Source organism: Zalophus californianus, chromosome 1 (genome assembly GCF_009762305.2).
Source record: "Zalophus californianus isolate mZalCal1 chromosome 1, mZalCal1.pri.v2, whole genome shotgun sequence".
In the NCBI taxonomy this organism is placed as follows: domain Eukaryota; kingdom Metazoa; phylum Chordata; class Mammalia; order Carnivora; family Otariidae; genus Zalophus; species Zalophus californianus.
The window spans coordinates 110,271,781-110,289,134 of NC_045595.1; the positions used below are offsets into that span (position 1 = coordinate 110,271,781).

General features: G+C 41.5%; 1 protein-coding gene across 6 annotated transcripts in view; it reads left to right on the forward strand.

Moving 5' to 3' along the window:
* KCNAB1 (potassium voltage-gated channel subfamily A member regulatory beta subunit 1) overlaps positions 1-17,354 on the forward strand; it is a 398,382-nt gene that overhangs the window by 256,357 nt on the left and 124,671 nt on the right. The gene's annotated exons all lie outside the window — the stretch shown is intronic.

The window sequence follows — 17,354 nt, forward strand, 5'->3', positions numbered from 1 at the left end:
CTGTCAGTATCTTTCTGAAATGCAAATTGGATGATATTTTATCCTTGCGTAAATACTAAAGCTCCGTGTCACCCACAGGTTACAGCTCAAATTAATTAAACATGGCCTTCAAGCCCTTCTCACCCTAGTCCCAATCAATCTTTCTAGCCATTTCAAGGTCCCCGGTTCTACTTTGACCCACTGTTCATCTGTTAACCATACCATGTACCTTCTTGCTTAGGTGCATCTCTGCTTGGAACACCTTTCCCCACTTCTTCACCTGCTGAACACCTTCTCCCTCCTTGAGTCTTAGCTCAGCTCCTTCCTTCCTGGGAAGCTTCTTTCAAAGAGCACCAAGCAGGGGTCCCCACCCACTTCTCTGCTCCCATCCCACCTCCCCCTCAGCTCTGTTGTGTGCTGCTGTTGTCACAAATGGATTCTTGTCTACTTGCTGGCCTCCTTGCCTCTATACCCCCAGAACCTAACACAGTGATACCCAGGGCTACTTGATAAATCCTCCAGGAATGGCTGCCCAGAAGGAAATTATGGATCTTTCAGATTTCCTAGTAAAGAAATCTCCTTCCCAAGGGGCTTATATAATTCTCGTTTGTAGGCGGCCCAATCCCCAGGTCTGGATGCAGAGGACCTCTGACTCAATCACCACTTTTCTATAAACACCTTGAATCAAACTAAAGGACTTGCTGTGAATAAACAGAAAATCTTAAGCTGAAATAACAGAAACAGAAACAATATTCAGAAGGCATCCTTCAGTGCTAACTCCATTACAGATATTGGCTACTTTTTAGATGTTAGTTCTGCTTTATGCATATGTGTATGTGCAGACCACATAAATCCTGGGTGGACCAGCTGCAAGTTGGATTTCACCAGCAGTTCTGCATCTGATGTTCTGTGATTGGACCAGCCCTCGCCATTGAAAATGTATTTAATGAGTCACTGAATTGGGTTTTGATTGTCTCTTTTTGCTATTTTTATGGGGAGGCAGTAAAATCTAAGTTAAGGGTGCCTCAGCTAAGGGATGCATCTTGGAGTTGAAATGAGGCTACTTTGACCCATTGATGTCAAGTTCATTCATTTAATCCACAGAAAAGCCACCAGGAATTTCTGAGTCCAGATTTCCATTCTCTTTATCTAACAATTAGAGTCCACTTTCCCTTTGGCTGACAATTCACTACACCAAGGCCCCCACCACCCAGTGGAATCCACATTTTTTGCGGAACAGCAACAAAGGCATATAGCCAGTTTTCCAAAGTACTCTCTCCAAAATGAGTCAAATTAAATTTAAAACTAATTCCAGAACAGTTCCTCTCCACATTTGTAAAAGAATGGCTGCTTGGCAAGGCACTATTAAGAGAGAAGAGCAAAGTCTCCCCAAAGATTTTCAACTTTATTTTTTATACTAGTTAGAAAGGCGTTTGGGAGAGCAAATTGCATTTTGACTAAAAAAAAAAAAAGAAAGAAAGAAAGAAAGAAAGAAAAGAAAAAGTGTGGGTGGAAACATGTTACGAAAAGCAATAATCGTAGTGTTTCATAATCCCTTGAGACTAATATTAAGTACTAGCAGAATCTAATGCTCTAGATATAGAAACAATATATTTACAGGTTAATCTAAGGGATATATTTTTCTCTTCACTAAGAGAAAAGAAATGGGTTTATTCCCAAATTTCACACAAGCTCTCTTTGTAAACTTATCCTTTTGGACTACCAATATAGTCATTGAAAATATTTATTGTAGGGAATTTGGACGTAATTATCCTCAAAATGCCCAGAGTTAAAGAAATAGGTTCTCAGTCATTGAGTCCACATTCCTCCAACACCCACTATTGTAATGATAAATCTAGAGTATATTTTTTTTCTCCCTTTGCAGAACAAACAAAGCAATGATATGTAATTATTCAGAATGTGCTTTGTTAAATTGGTAAAGACTGGAATGCTGGTATTTCCTTATCTGAGTAAGATCAATAGAGACTATACTCTATTAGCTTGCCTCTGGCATTAGCCTATGTAAAGTGCCATAAAGGCAGGCTAAATCCTTCTAATATTGGAGAGCAGCTTGGAGTATGATACCACGGGGAGACAGAGTGCTGTCTAAGGCTCAGTAGTTGACAGAGATGATTTTCTAAATTCCTTGGTGGTTTTCTTCCTCCTCCCTATTATGGTAACTATAGCTATGAATATTATTTCACAAAGTCTTTTCTGTATTTCTGCAGGATTATACTCGAAGAGTCCAGGGTTTTATTGTCCATTTTTTTGTGATTTGAAGTTAGTATCTCCATTTAATGAGCATTTGTTGAGGGTCTGCCCTGTCCCTGGCCTTGTGCTGAGCTCTGAGGATCTAAATATAGATGGGATGAAATTTGCCCCTACTGTTTAGACGTGGGGAGGAAAAAGTGTTTGTTTCCTATAACTGACCTTATTTTTCTCTAAAATCTCCATTTCTCGCTGATGGCAGGGGAGGGGGCACTTAGGATCTTCCGTTCAAAGCTAATTCTGTCTCTTCTGGTTGAAAAAATAAACTTTCTACCAGGGATCCCTCTTCCTTCTTTGTGAGTGAGAAGTAGCTTAGGAAACTTCCAGGCCACCATGCTGTCCTGCTGGGCTGGCTATATGAGGTTCTTGTGAAGCATCCCACCAGCACTTGGAATTCCGCTGGGAACCCTGGGGCCCACGGAACAAGTACGGGGTCTGAAATTCCCACAGACCTCTCTGGTTATCTCTAATCTTTCCTGACCCTCTGGAGAGTCTTAATCACAGCGGGCAGGTCAGGGGAAGTGGGAAGCAGTGAGCCTAGGCATGTACTTCTGACTTAGTTCTTTTCTTCTCTTCTTCTCTCTGGCAGAAGAGGATTCTATTTTCCTTTCAGTGTGAGGCTTAAGGTCACATATTAGCAACTGAATTAGGTTAGGGTGACCACCTAATTTATCAGTCAAAGTGGACACTTCTGAAAGTAAAAAGGGGAAGGGTTTCCCATGAATAACTGTGTATCGAGCAGCAGATAAAATCAGAACCCAATCTGGGTTAACCAAGATGTATGCTGTCTAGTTAAATGGGACCAAATTCATGGATTCCATTTCCAGATTTAGGATTCTTTGCTCTATGTTATAATGGTTCTTCCTAAATAACAATGCACAGCAATATAGCAAGAGCTGTATACTAGAGTTCTTAAAGGAAAGATCCCCTGTATGTATGTGTATCCAATAGTCTGTTAACAAAAGTAGCCATTGGCTGAACTCAATAATGCAGTTATCTTGGCAGCTTCTTTGGTAGTATATCTACAGAAAGAAAGACAGGAGCACATGCAGATTTTGATCTGTAACATTTTCTAAACCTACCTAGTGGGTTGGTTGTTTACATGAATCTTGTTTGTAGCATTTAGATCCATTCATTGTTAACTCAGAATCAATATGTTCACTCATGTCTGAGTGTATATAAAAGTCAAGGAATGAATTAGTATGAGTCATAGTTCTCCTTATTCTGTGAAACTGTGGAGCGAATGTCCAACTCCTGAGCACTATTTATCTAGCTGAAAGAGCTATTTCTTGAACTAGTTGAGAGAGATTTAATTCATTTATCCATCCAATCCTCCATTCCTCCATCTGTCCATTCATCCACACCATGCATTATTTCGGTCAAGGAAAAAAAGTGCGACCACAATTGGAGCCAAGAACAAGACGGAATATGCACACTATAATGACATACAAATTGATGTCCTATGGGCCACAGATTTGATTCTAAGCTTTCTAGGAACTAACCAGAAAAATCTCTTGCAAGTTACACAAGTTCATGTCCATCAGATAATACCTAATATAATAATTATAACACTTATTGAGTGCTTACTGTTTGTTGGGCACTGAGTTAGGCTTCCTACATGAATAATTTTTTAAGTCCCCCCAGGAATCCTAAGAGACCAAAACTAAGAAATACCCACATTATAGATGTGGAAACTAAGGCTTAACGAGAATAGGTGGCCAAAGGACTCTCTTAGGAGCCCTAGCTCTCCATCTTAAATGCTCAGAATAAATTCACCCCTTTTTGGGTCTAGGGTCTCACAGTAACTTCTTAAGGGGTTTTATAACGGGGATTCTTTGGGCTTGATCCACCATACCTTTGACAATACAGGACATGTGTTCATTATACCCTATTCTTTTCCTATGTAATAACATAATTATTTGTGTCATACTTATCTCCCCAACTAGATTTAAAGACCCTAAGGTCAAGGATTGTATCTCTTTTTTACTACCTTGTCAGCCCCTGCACACCAGAGATGTTGAACACATTATTTGCTGCATAAATGAATGGAATAAGGAGTCTCAGAACCATTCATAAAACAATCTGCATTTGCACAAAGAAGCTTCAGTTCAATCTGAATATGCTATTTTGTTTTTTCTTCCTAATTTCTTCCTCAGTCCTATTTTTCCTGTCTCCCCATAGCACACATTATTTATTTCCTGTATCATTTAAGTGAAATCACTTTCTAATTTCTTTTCTTGGCCTGAATTTGAGTGCAGATCTCAATGAACAAAGACTAAGAACATTTTCCCCCCCACAAGATATTTGTCTTCACTTCTGTTCAGAATAATTTCTTAATCCTTTTTTCCTGTATAACTGGCTACACAGAACATTTCAGCAGAGTTCTTAACAGTGGGAATGATTTGATTTTGCTACAAAGTCTGTCTATCAGTCCATGGAACCTAAGGCCCTTGTTCCTCTTGAGAGCAGACAAATGATGGATGTTTTTTCCCCACTTGTTTTGGCTTATGCTGCTACTCCCAAAACTATTAATCCCAATGGTCATTATCAAGGCAATAACATTTGTAAAGAATTCTAAAGCTTTCTAAGCCCTTTCACATACTTTATCTCATTTGCTCCTTGCAACTACTGTAAGCAGGTTAGGGCAGGCACTGTGTAACAGATGAAAATATTGAGGCTTGGGGAGGTTAAGTGACTAGTGCTACATCCTCATCTAGTGAGGGGTGGACCCCAGCCTTAAAGCCAGAGGTCCTGGATGCTGATTCCAGTCTTCCAACACTGCACCTCCCTGTGTCCCTGTCTCCACTTTCACTGCAATTTTTTTTTTTTTAAATAATAGAGGGGAGGAGGAGATTGGTCAGAAATGACTCCACACAAAACAATTTAATGGTTTTGCTGTTACTAAGTGTGTCTGGGGAGAATGAGAAAGGAAGGTATCGGCTGTAAAAGATTTGAACTTGAGATTCAGGAGCAAAGCTCAAGAGAGCTCACTGGGAGTCCCAAGCTGTAGGTGGGTGCTTTGTTCTGGGTCAGGGTCAGGGTTGAGTTTCTGTTGCCTTTGGAGACCTGCTATAAACTTTAGTCAGGCCTCAGAGGTTCAGCTCCTGGTAATGGTTAATGAACATTGTTGGATGGTGATAAACTACACTAATGAGTCTTAAGCTGCAAAAATGGCCAAAGCAAAGTGAACCATCCTGAGGTTAGAAGCTCACTACACCTGTGGGGAAACATACCCAGTGAGGCAGCTCTCACTCTCTGTGAAGCCAGTCTGGGACCAGAGCCTTTGTTCTACTTGCCCAAACATGGAGAAGTCACTATTCTATCTTAGGCTTGGCCTTGGCAAGATAGAGCCACCTTAAAATGTGTCTTCTATACACTCCCATCTCCTGGTAGCCACTCTGCCAGTAATCACTTGCAGGGGCCAGCACCCCCAGACTGCCAGCCTGGCCCTCCGTGCCTGTCTGCACATGCGCTTGGCCTCATCTTGCCCATGAAGTTGTCCCCGTCCCTTTCTGTGGTGATCTTAGCAACTAGGGGGAGGTGGTTCTGTTTTTACAGTACAGTCACCTGCTTTTTTCCATCATAAAAGCAATAAATGCTTAGTACAAAAAGTTTAGAAAATATAAATATACAGAAATGGAAGACCAATCATTATCACCTAGAAGAAGCAGCACTATCTGTACTTTTAGTGAATTTTCTTCTAGACTTTCTTCTATGCATTTTTTAAGATCATATTGCAACAAATTGTACATCCTCCTTTTTCATTTAGCATAGTAATGCAAGCATTTTCTTATGTAAATAAAACTTTTTGAAATATAGTTTTTATTTTTATTTTTATTTTTTTAAAAGATTTTATTTTTTTGACAGAGAGAGACAGCGAGAGGGAACACAAGCAGGGGGAGTGAGAGAGGGAGAAGCAGGCTTCCTGCTGAGCAGGGAGCCCGATGCCAGGCTCAATCCCAGGACCCCGGGATCATGACCTGAGCCGAAAGCAGACACTTAAAGACTGAGCCACCCAGGCGCCCCGAAATATAATTTTTAAATGGTTACATAAAAATCCATCATATTGATGAAACTTAATTTGATTCTCCTCCTTTTATTGGATATTTTAAAAATAATCATAATGACTCTAATCAATATTTTTGTACTTAAACCTAATTGCAGATGTCTATATTTTTCTTTTAGATGATTCCTAAAAGTAGGATTATCAGGGGGCACCTCGCTGGCTCAGTCAGAAGAGCATGTGACTCTTGATCTAAGGGTCATGAGTTTGCACCCCACATTGGGTGTAGAGATTACTTAAATAAATAAAACTTAAACAAAGTAGGATTATCAGGTCTTGAGTTGGGACTTTTGATTCATAATATGGAAGAAAAGCAGTTCCTGGTAAATTCCTTAGTATTTTGGTGTGGGTGATAGGACAAGATGTAGCACAGAGCAGTGATAGAATAAATGTGTATAAACAAAGGGATTCAATCCCGTTTGGAGTATTTGCATTTTAAAAGAGGAAATTTATCAACAGAAGTGTCATAAATCGGTAGAAATCTAGGCAGCAATATTTATAATATTGGAGAAATAAAAATTGTAAATGCAGGACTCTCAAGGAAGTAAGGTTTTCTAAAAAGTCTTAATTCAATGTAACCCTGTGAAGACCATAGCTACTATGATCCAAGTCACCAGCTCTTATGACCCATCCTGGCTCTTTGGTCAGTTGGTTGCAGCGAGCCTGGCATCATGCCAAGGCCTGGGAACAGACACATGAAACATGGAGTCTGTCCTCAACAAGTCCACGAGCCTATGGGGAGACAGATCATCCAGACAACACACAAGTAGCACGGGAAGAGCAAAGTTGAGCCACAGCCTCGGTGAAAGAAGTAGCTAGCTCTTCCTGGGCAAGTCTCCTTGGGAAGGAATTTGGGGGCTGGGACTTGAGTGAGAATATGTGAGAAAAGCATTCCAAACAGATGCAAATGCGAAGAGCCATTCTTCCTAATTCCTGAGACCCACCAGGTACTAAGCTTCCCTTCCCCCACCCCAGGCAGTACTTCATCCAGTTGGTCTGAGTTGTTCTGACTTTCCTGAGTGCAGAATTTGATAAAAAGAAAGGAGACCCGTACTTCTGAAACAAATAATACATTACATGTTAAAAAAAAAAGAATAGGAAGGGAAAAATGAAGGAGGCGAAATCAGAAGGGGAGACAAAGCACGAGAGACTATGGACTCTGAGAAACAAACTGAGGGTTCTAGAGGGGAGGGGTGCCTGGTGATGGGTATTAAGGAGGGCAGGTATTGAATGGAGCACTGGGTGTTATACGCAAACAATGAATCATGGAACACTACATCAAAAACTAATGATGTAATGTATGGTGATTAACATAACATAAAATTAAATTAAAAAAAAAAAAAAAAGGAAAGGAGACAGAGCCTGAGAACTGAAGATACTTGAGACCAGAAGGGGCAAGAGAAAATACTGGAAAGGAAAGAGGTATGGAAAGGGGAAGCCGGGAACCCACAGCAGGACCACTGAACTGTACCATCGGGAAAAGGGGGTTCTGCACGTAGACTACAATGTGTCCCCAGAGTTGTGCAATGAGGCAACCCTAGCTTCCAAACACCAAAATCTCCCCAGTGAGGGGAGGCATGGCCCAGCCCCTGTTGAAGCTCCCCTACCCTGGTCCACAATTCCTCAGTCCTCTTCCAAAAGTTCTCCAGGGTAGGTTCATCTGCTCTCTGTTAACAGCTCTATTTCAATAAAATACCTCTTAGTATACAGCCCAGAGCAATTTTTTGGACCATTTCTCTCTCCTGTGCCTGGATAGAGAGCAGTTATAAGCCGCCTTATGAGTCCCGGCTTCCATCCCTCTCTAACCCCATCCTGTACATCTTGTGTCACTCACACACACACACACACACACACACAAACACACACACACACCTCTGCCACACTCACCTCCCTCCTGCTCCTTAAGCCTGTCCCTACCTCGGGGTCTTTCCTTCTCTCTCTGCCTAGGACTCCTCCCCGAGATCTTTTAGAGGCTGGCTGCTTCCCATCCTTCAAGTCACTGCTCAGAGGTCACCTCTCGGAGGGCTGCCCCCGCCTACCTCACCGGTGCCATTATCCAGCTTCATCTTGTAAAAGCGCCTCTCATTCACTGAAGTTATTTCTGTGCCACTTGTTCACCGTGGACCATCCCACTAGAGTGTAAGCTTTATGGGGTCAGGCAATCGATCTGTTGTGTTCACTGCCATAGCACTAAACCCTAGAACTGCGTCTGCCTTCACAGTAGGTGCTCAATAAACATCCACTGGATAAATGAAGAATCCAGTTTGGAGATCTGATTTATTCAAGTTTATGTCTTGAGCCCCTTTGCCCACAGTAGCTCCAAAGTGTTTGCTGGACTGAAGGACGCCAAAAGTCACTCTTGGTCCAATCTTCTCTTTCAAGCAAGGCAACATCAGCTCTTCCAAACTGACCTTTCCATTCCCTTTTCCAAGCCCTTATCTCCACACTCCACAAGTCCTCCCGTCTCTAGGCAGCAAAGCATGCAAATGACTTCATTTTTTTTCTCTTTTCAAAAGAGCAAAAAACAGGATGAAACCAGTTGTGTTGCATTTTGAGCCCATGTGAGTTGTACATGTTCTTCTGCCTGTTTTCTTCCCCTGCTGTCTCTGTGTGAAGGGTGATCAGGAGAAGAGTGAGCTGAGTGGTGGTTCACCGGCTCCCACCGCTGCCACAGCATCCACCCCAGAGAGACGGTGAGAAGCCACGGTCAAGGGCTGAGGGATCCGGCACAGATGTTAGGAGCTGGTGTGGATGCCTAGCAAGAACCGCAGAAACTCATTTTTTCTCTTCTCTCGGCCTCCACAAATAACCAAAGCCAGGCAGGGGCCCTATGGCTGCTAAGCCCTCTAGGGAATAGGGGATGGTTGGGACATTTCCTTTGGACAGGCCACATGAAGGCAGCAAGGGGCCGTGGAAGAGCACACAGCTCAGCAGCCGACAGAATTTGGCCCCAGCTCAGCTGCGCTACACCTGTGGGACCTCGGCTCCTTGTTTAACCTCGCTCAACCTCCGCTTCCTCATGGGTGAAGCAGGCACAAGAATGTCTACCTGGAGAGACTACATACCTTTATATGCTTGAATTACGTATACAAGCACCTAGAATGATGATGTTGGCATGTGATAGGTGCTCTATAGGTATTTGCTATTATTAAGAAGCTGAGCTCAGGTATGGGGAACATAACTAAAGTGTGTTTCAGTTTACCTCGTAAGTGAAAAATGAAATATAATTACTGCGCTTTTCCATTTTAAAAGTCAAAGACATGCGTATAGATATCAAATATCCAAGAGGATTCACAGTGGATTCAAAGCTTTACTCTATTGTCTGACGACACTGAATTGTCAAGCAATTAGGCTTAATTGGAGTTTTCACTAAAATCACCACCTATTCGACTACCACGGCTCTTACTTTCCATCATGATTGCCCTTCTTGTCATACAATGGCGATTCTAAAGTTGGAAATTGACGTCTTAGGGATCCCATCAAAGAACCACCGGATCCCCCGTGACTTTGCCATCGATATCGGCACTATCCTCTGAACCCCTGTTCTCTAAATCTTGCTTAGAACCAGGTAAGTCAGTCGACTTGAATGAAGTACTGCTATTGAGTTTAACCAACTGAAATTAATTATTTTAATTTCCTAAGATGCCTTAATTCACGAAAGCAGAAGTTCAAGTTATTTCACAGGGTTCCATAGCTGCCATCCAGTGATTAATTTAAAATGCCTGAAGTCAATTTTTAGACATTATTTGCATTAGTAAAACTTTAGCCAAGCCCAAGGAAAGGTAGTTTTGATTCCATTTTCAAGAGGATGTCAATAAGATTTTTGTCTTAGGGTCCTAAAGAATATATTCTGATCCCTTACAGTTTCATGAGAAGGGGTTGGTCTTCTCTCCCTTCCTCCCCTTCATGGGTCTGTAAAAAAGAGCTTCCCCTGGCACAGAGAGCACTTCTCATGGTGGTAGGGGGTGGTCTCCGAGTCACCCCAAGAACCTCAGTTTCCTGTCAGAGCCACTTCATGGCCCTCACTCCCAAATGAGAGGCAGTTTCCCTGCTTTGGAGACATAACAAATGAAGATATCAAGAAGAATAAAAAGACCAACATAGAGGTTGAAGAATGAAGATAAACTGAAATCAGAACACAAGCCTGACTAATTATTAGCCATTTATAACAGGACTCAAAGTAAAGTCGTGCGTGGGCTAAGTGCATTCACTTTCCACAGCCAACAGGCCAATTCCTCATCTGTTATTCTTCTGAAGAGAAAGAGCATTCATTAACCTCAAAGCCGATAACCAACTCTTGATGCATCCTAGCAGCTCCTGAGTAAACATTTGCTGAATTAGAAAATAAAAAAGCAAGCAAACACACAAAAACTGATGTTTTGGCATTGTGAGGATGTTTACAGATAAAATGAAATTAAATGATACAGGGATGTTGGCTTCCAGGGGTCCTCCGTTTTCTCCTGTTTTTGTTTCATTTCCGGGTCTACCGTTCACTCACCACATTTCTCATTAGTCAACCCTAGCTTCAAAATTACTCTTACCCCCATGAGAAACAAATTTGCTGACTAGAGTTCAGGGTTTGTACACAGTTTCTTTTATTCTTAGCCTTATGGTATCCAGTCAAAAGACTCCAAAGTTATTGAAGTCAGGTTTTTTTGTTCCCAGAGGTATGGTGGTATATGGTTTGTCATTCTTTTGTAACACAGTTAGATTCATTTTTCACAGTGTGCCGTGTCCTCTTGGGTTCCTCCGACATCCTGGTAGATTTTTTTTTTTTTAATTTGCATAGAGTAAAATTCACTTTTTGTGTTTTCACAGTTGTATGGGTTTTGATAAGTGCGGTCATGCCACCACAGTACCATACTGAACAATTCCATAACGCCCCAAATTTCCTCAGACCGCCTCTTTGCAGTCAACCTCTCCACCTGCCTCCAACCCCTAGTAATTACTCATCTGCTTTCTGTCCTTATACTCTATTCCAGAATGTTACATAAATATATTCTATTTATGTAACATGTTATACATGTTATATAACATTGGAAGCCTATGCTTCTATTTATGTAACATTGGAAGCTTAGGGAAGCTTAGGGAAGCTTAGCTTCTTTCACGGAGCAAAATGCACTTAGAATGCATTCATATTATTGTATGAATCATGAATCAATAGTTCATTTCTTTTTATTGCTGAGTAATATTCCACTGTGTGAATGTACCCTGATTTGTTTATCCATTCATCGCTTGACAAGCATCTGGGTGGCTTCCAGTTTTGGGTGATTATGAATAAAGCTGCTATGAACATTCGTTGATAGCTGTTTGAACCTAAATTTTCAGTTCACCTGGGTAAATACTCCGCAGTTTGTTATGGGTATGTTTAACTCTGTAAGAAACTCTCAAGATGTTTTCTAAAGAGGGCTATTTCATTTTGCATTTCCACCAGCAGTACATCCACCAGCAGTACTTGGCATTGTGTTTGTTTTCATTTTGTTTTTATCTTATCTATTCTAATAAGTGTGTAGTGGTATCTCATTATGGTTTTAATTTGTATTTCTCCAATGTCTAATGATGTTGAGCATTTTTCATGTGCTTATTTGCTATCCAAATATCTTCTTTGATGAAGTGTCTGTTCAGGACTTGGGCCATCTTTTGGTGGGTTTTTCCAGAGATTTTCTTGCAATCTGCAGTTCATCTTTTCATTCTCCTAATGGTTTCTTTCACAGAGCAAGAGTTTTAAATTTTTATGAAGCCCAATTTTTCAATTTTTTAATGGATTCTCCTTTTGGTACTACATCTAAAAACCTTTGCCAAAACTAAAGTCTCATAGGTTTTCTCATTTTTTTTCCCTAAAAGTTGTAGTTTTAAGTTTTACATTTAGCTATATGATCCATTTTAATTTTTGTACAAGGTGTGAGTTTTGTATCATTGTTCATTTTCTTATATATAGACAATTTTTCCAGCACAATTTCTTGCAAAGACTATCCTTTCTTCATTGAATTGTCTTTGTACCTTTGTCAAAAATCAGTTGACTATACTTAGGTGGGGCTATTTCTGGCCTGTTTATTCCGCTCCACTTACTGTCTATTCTGTTCCATTTATATGTGCTTCCTTCCTTTTAGCAAGACCACACCACTTTGATCACCATAGCTTTATGTTAAATCTTGAAATCAGGTAGTGTGAGTCATTCCAACTTTGCTCTTTTCATTTTTTTAAAGATTTTTTATTTATTTATTTGATGGGGGGTGGAGAGAGAGAGAAAGAGAGAGCATGAGCCGGGTGAAGGGCAGAGGGAGAAGCAGACTCCCTGCTGAGCAGGGAGCCCAATGTGGGGCCCAATTCCAGGACCCTGGGATCATGACCTGAGCCAAAGGCAGACACTTAACTGACTGAGCCGCCCAGGCGCCCCCCACTTTGTTCTTTTTAAATTGTTTTGCATATTCTAGTTTCTTCACCTTTGCTATATATATTTGAGAATCACCTTGATATCTATGAAACATATTGCTAGGATTTGAATTGGGCTTATATTTACCTCAGACATCAAATTGACAGGAATTGACGTCTTAACAGTATTGTCTTGCAATCCACCAACATGGTATATCTCTCCATTTAGTTAGGTCCTCTTTCATTTCTTCAGTGTTTTGTCATTTTTAGCATATAGATACTGTCCATGTTTTAATAGTTGTGTAAATAAGTATTTCATTTTTAGGCTGCTGTTGTAAATAGTGTTGCTTTTTTAAAAATTTCAAATTCCAATTGTTCATTGCTAGGGATACACTTGACTTTTATTCATTGAGCTGATATCCTGCAAACTTGCTAAATTCACTTATTAGTTCTAGGAGGCTTTTGGTAAATTCCTTGGGATTCTTCTCCAGAGACAAACATGTTGTCTGTGACATTGAATAGGACAACTGAATCTTAATAGTCACTCTAAACACAAAACAATTAGGTCTAAAATAATATCTAACTCTGGAAGTTCACATCAGGGAGGTAAAAAAGGCTTCTCAGCCTTAGTCATTTGAACATTCATTTAGTCAATGAAATATTTATTTGTGCCTCATGGTGCAAAGTGTTATGAGGAAGTCAAACATAAATCAGCCTTGGATCCTACCAAGTACTTAGTAACTAAGGAAAGGTAATAAGACATGAACAATAGTTACTGCATACAAATAAGAAGGTGATAAGGGTGGTCAAAGAGCGGGAGAGAATCTAGAGGCAGAAGGGCAGGTAGGAAGCCATTAGGTATAAGGATCTGACCTGGTAGTGGCTATGGAGTAGTTAGGATGGAGGTGGTTTAAAATGCCGGGCTGACTGGAAGAAAGAGTAAGATTAAGACTGAACACAGAAGTAGACCTTGGGGCACCTGGGTGGCTTAGATGATTAACCATCTGCCTTCAGCTCAGGTCATGATTCCAGGGTCCTGGGATTGAGCCCCGCATCGGGCTCCCTGCTCAGCCGGGAACCTGCTTCTCCCTCTCCTTCTACTGCTTCCCCTGCTTGCGCTCTCTCTCTCTCTCTCTCTCTCTCTGTGTCAAATAAATAAATAAATAAATAAATAAATAAATCTTAAAAAAAAAAAAAAAGAAGAAGTAGACCTTGATCATGACTCCCTGTTTAGCCCCAGCTCCAGGCTCTGCGACTGTAAATACCAGAGGACAGGACTTGGCCCTCCCATTGCAACAGTGACCACAGGTTAGCTGGAGGGGGAGTTGGAGGGGGAGAAGAGGAAAGGTATGGGTGGGGATAGAATGCATCCTGCCAAGCAAGTTCCTAACCACCAGCCTCGTGTGACATTAGAAGAAGCAGTCCTAACACCTGCACTGGTTAAAAGAAGAGTGAAAGCCCTCACTATTGACTGTGTCCCTCCACTCTGGGAGGGCATATGGAAGAGGGAACCTGTATGAGGTGAAACAAGAGACCCAGGACCAGACCTCGAATTCAAGCCCGTGTCTATGGGATAACAGCTTGCACTTTGAGAGCATTTACCATGTGCCAAGCACTGCCTTAAATGCTTTAATCCTCACAACAACCCTCTGAGGTAGTTGCTATTCTTATCACCAGGAACAGATGGGGCACAGAGAGATTCCGTAACTTTCCCCAGGTCTCAGTGATAGGAAGGTGGGAGAGGCACTTCTGCTCCGTATTGTACCCCGCCACCGCACTATGCTGGCCAGTGTTTCCCAGTCAACCAGCGCGCCTCCCTAGCCAACAGGAGTGAAGCGAACACATGACGACGCGTTCTTCCACCAGCACAAGCAATGGCATCAGAACCCCCACCGTGAGCAGCCCTCAGTGCCTACTCTGCACCCAGCCTAGTGCTGGCTGCTAGAAGTAACAAATGCATTAGACACAGTCCCTGCCCTCATAGATCTCAGTCTGGAAGGAGAAACAACCTTGTACAGAATGAATATAATATACACTGTGATATATTGCATCGCCCCGACAGCAGATGGAGAAGACGCGAGCGCACAGAGAAAACAGGCATTAATTTTCCACTCCTCTGTCAAGGAAAGTGAAAGGCAAACTCCTGCATTGTGGCTGAAAGCATTTACTTTTGATTAGGTGCATATCTAAACATCAGCATGCCCCTTGAGGAGTCAGGTTCATGCCTCAGTCTCCATCATGTCGCTGACTGCTTTCTCTTGAGAAAGCCACAAATGCACCCACAGTAAAGGGAATTGCAAAGATGTGGAGCTATGCAGCTCCCACCTCAGATGCTTTTTTGTTTCATTTTGTCTTTGAAAGCTGCATAGCTCATTACAGTGGAAACCAATCATAGCTCTCCTCACAAAGTGGATGCCAGGGATAGCTTTACCTTTGCTTCGTCTCATGGAATTTCTTTGAAAATAAATCACCACTGGGTGAAGAAAACTGAAACATTTCGATTTTCTCTTCTTAGCTTTGAAAATGGCAAGAATGTGTATGATATTTTCCTAAGAAAGTATGACTATTCTGTCATGAGGAGAGATGTGATCCCGGATGAAATTTGGAAGGGGCAAAGTGTGTTCTCCCCTTTGGGGGTCTGCTTCCTTCATCAAGCTTCCTTCCTCCCCCTCTCATTCCCCCTCCCATCTCTCTTGTTATTTAGTGCTTCATTTCTTGATTGTTCCTTTAGATTTCTCCAAAGTGATGTTGCAAAAAGGTTTGAATCTTTTTCACACTAAGGTGTAAATGACTGGCAATAATTTATAGCCAGGCCTTTTAAACTGGGGCAGCAGAGAGTGCCGAGGGGCACCCAGTAAAGCCATGGGACCAACATGGCACATCTCTGAGACAAAAGACCATCTTGAAGATTTAGGAAGAAACATCATTGTATATTACAATAAGCACAAATGCATAAAATGGAATATGAAATGGTAGAATGAATGAATCACAGTAAAGTGAATTATTATACAAGAAATATTGTGCATGAGACAAACCACTTCTTGCTAAGACCCCAGAGCCCCAAGGCTGGCAAATCCTCTCCTCTCTCTGCTTCCCCAGCGGGTCAGCACAGCAGTCTCCACCTCCGCAGGTGGGTGGGTGAAGCATGTAATGAAAGACCTCAGAGTCAAGGATTTATATCCAAGCAGAGATAACACAAGCAGTGGGCCTGAATTTGGAAGTAAATCCAGTAAGAGCCTAAGAAATATTTTTTAACTTACTAAAATTAAACAAATAAATAGAGATTCTAAAACATCAACACTTTCCACAACATTACACACATTTGAAATAGGAGCAGTGGGGTTTGGCATATTTAATTTTGCTTTCAAATGTTTTTCAGGAATGTCTTCACTCCCAGTTTGAAAAAGATGCTTGCAAACTCATTACTTTGTGGCAGATGGATGCCCAAAGGCATTTTTAACAACCTTTATCTTTTATCTGCATCCAAGATTCTTGACGCAGAGACCCCTCCAGCAGTCCAATGAAGCCTACAGACTCCTCAGAAGAAGAACTTTTAAGTGCATAAACTAAAATACACAGGATTCTAATTAAATTGAAATACAATTCAAAATATCTAAAATCCAAATTTGTAGCCTAGTAAAACATGCATTTCCTTACTAATATATTAACCAGCTCTAAAGAGAGATCAAATCCCACAATTTCCAAGGATGATGACTGTAAATGGTGAATGCAAATCATTTTTTGAGCTCTCTGAAACAACTGTGGTATGACATAAATGTGCCTGTAATTTCTAATGGGGGCAAAGTCACAGGTCACGTGAGTACTTGTACTTCTGTGGTTTGTTGCCTACGTTCATAATTGCAAGAGATGCTCAGTTTCAGTAAGAAGTTAGTGAAAAAGAGAAATGTATTTTTTCCATTCCAAGTCCATGAACCTCCAAATTATATGCCCTTGAGATAAAGGTTCTAGATTCTTCTGATTTGAAACTCTGAGTTCTTGATTTCCAGCTATTTGGATGTCTTGGGTCCTTGAGACAATAAAAGCAGAGTAACTTTCAGTTAAGCAGTAACTAGACCTATGCGAGCATTTCTTAATCCCACCCCGCACCCCCAGCAGTTCGGAACACCTAAGTTTGTATAGCCCCGTCCACACAACCTTCTGTCCCATCTCCATTTCCCCGCTCCTGGGGATCCCTGAAGAACCGTTGGAAATTCCTCAGATTCACAGGACTTCTCCAAACTGCCTTTGCTGACAAAGTGCCACCTTCTCCTTTGTCTCCCTTATCTGTCTTTATCCCCTGCTTCCCACTTTCCTAATGATTCTCGCAAAATGACTCACGATTTGCATATAAGAGATTTAGGATGGTTGCCGTGTCTGAGCACAATGTCTAAGCACAAAGAGGTTCATAAGGTTGGGGAAGTGGGTCTTGCCAGTCACAGAGGTGGCCTCCTACCAGCTTCAGCAGCAGAACCAGGACCCCACCAGAGTCCGTGTTTGAGGCACCACTTCTCCTAGGAAATCAGGGCAGAAAGCACCTGGCATTTTTTGAACACTGAAACATGCTGGGACTAGCACTGCAACTCTATTTTCTCACTTAATCACCAAAAATAAAAAAGTAGTAGACTATTAATATCTGCACACATGACAGGGGAAAGAGGCTTAAAAAGGCTAA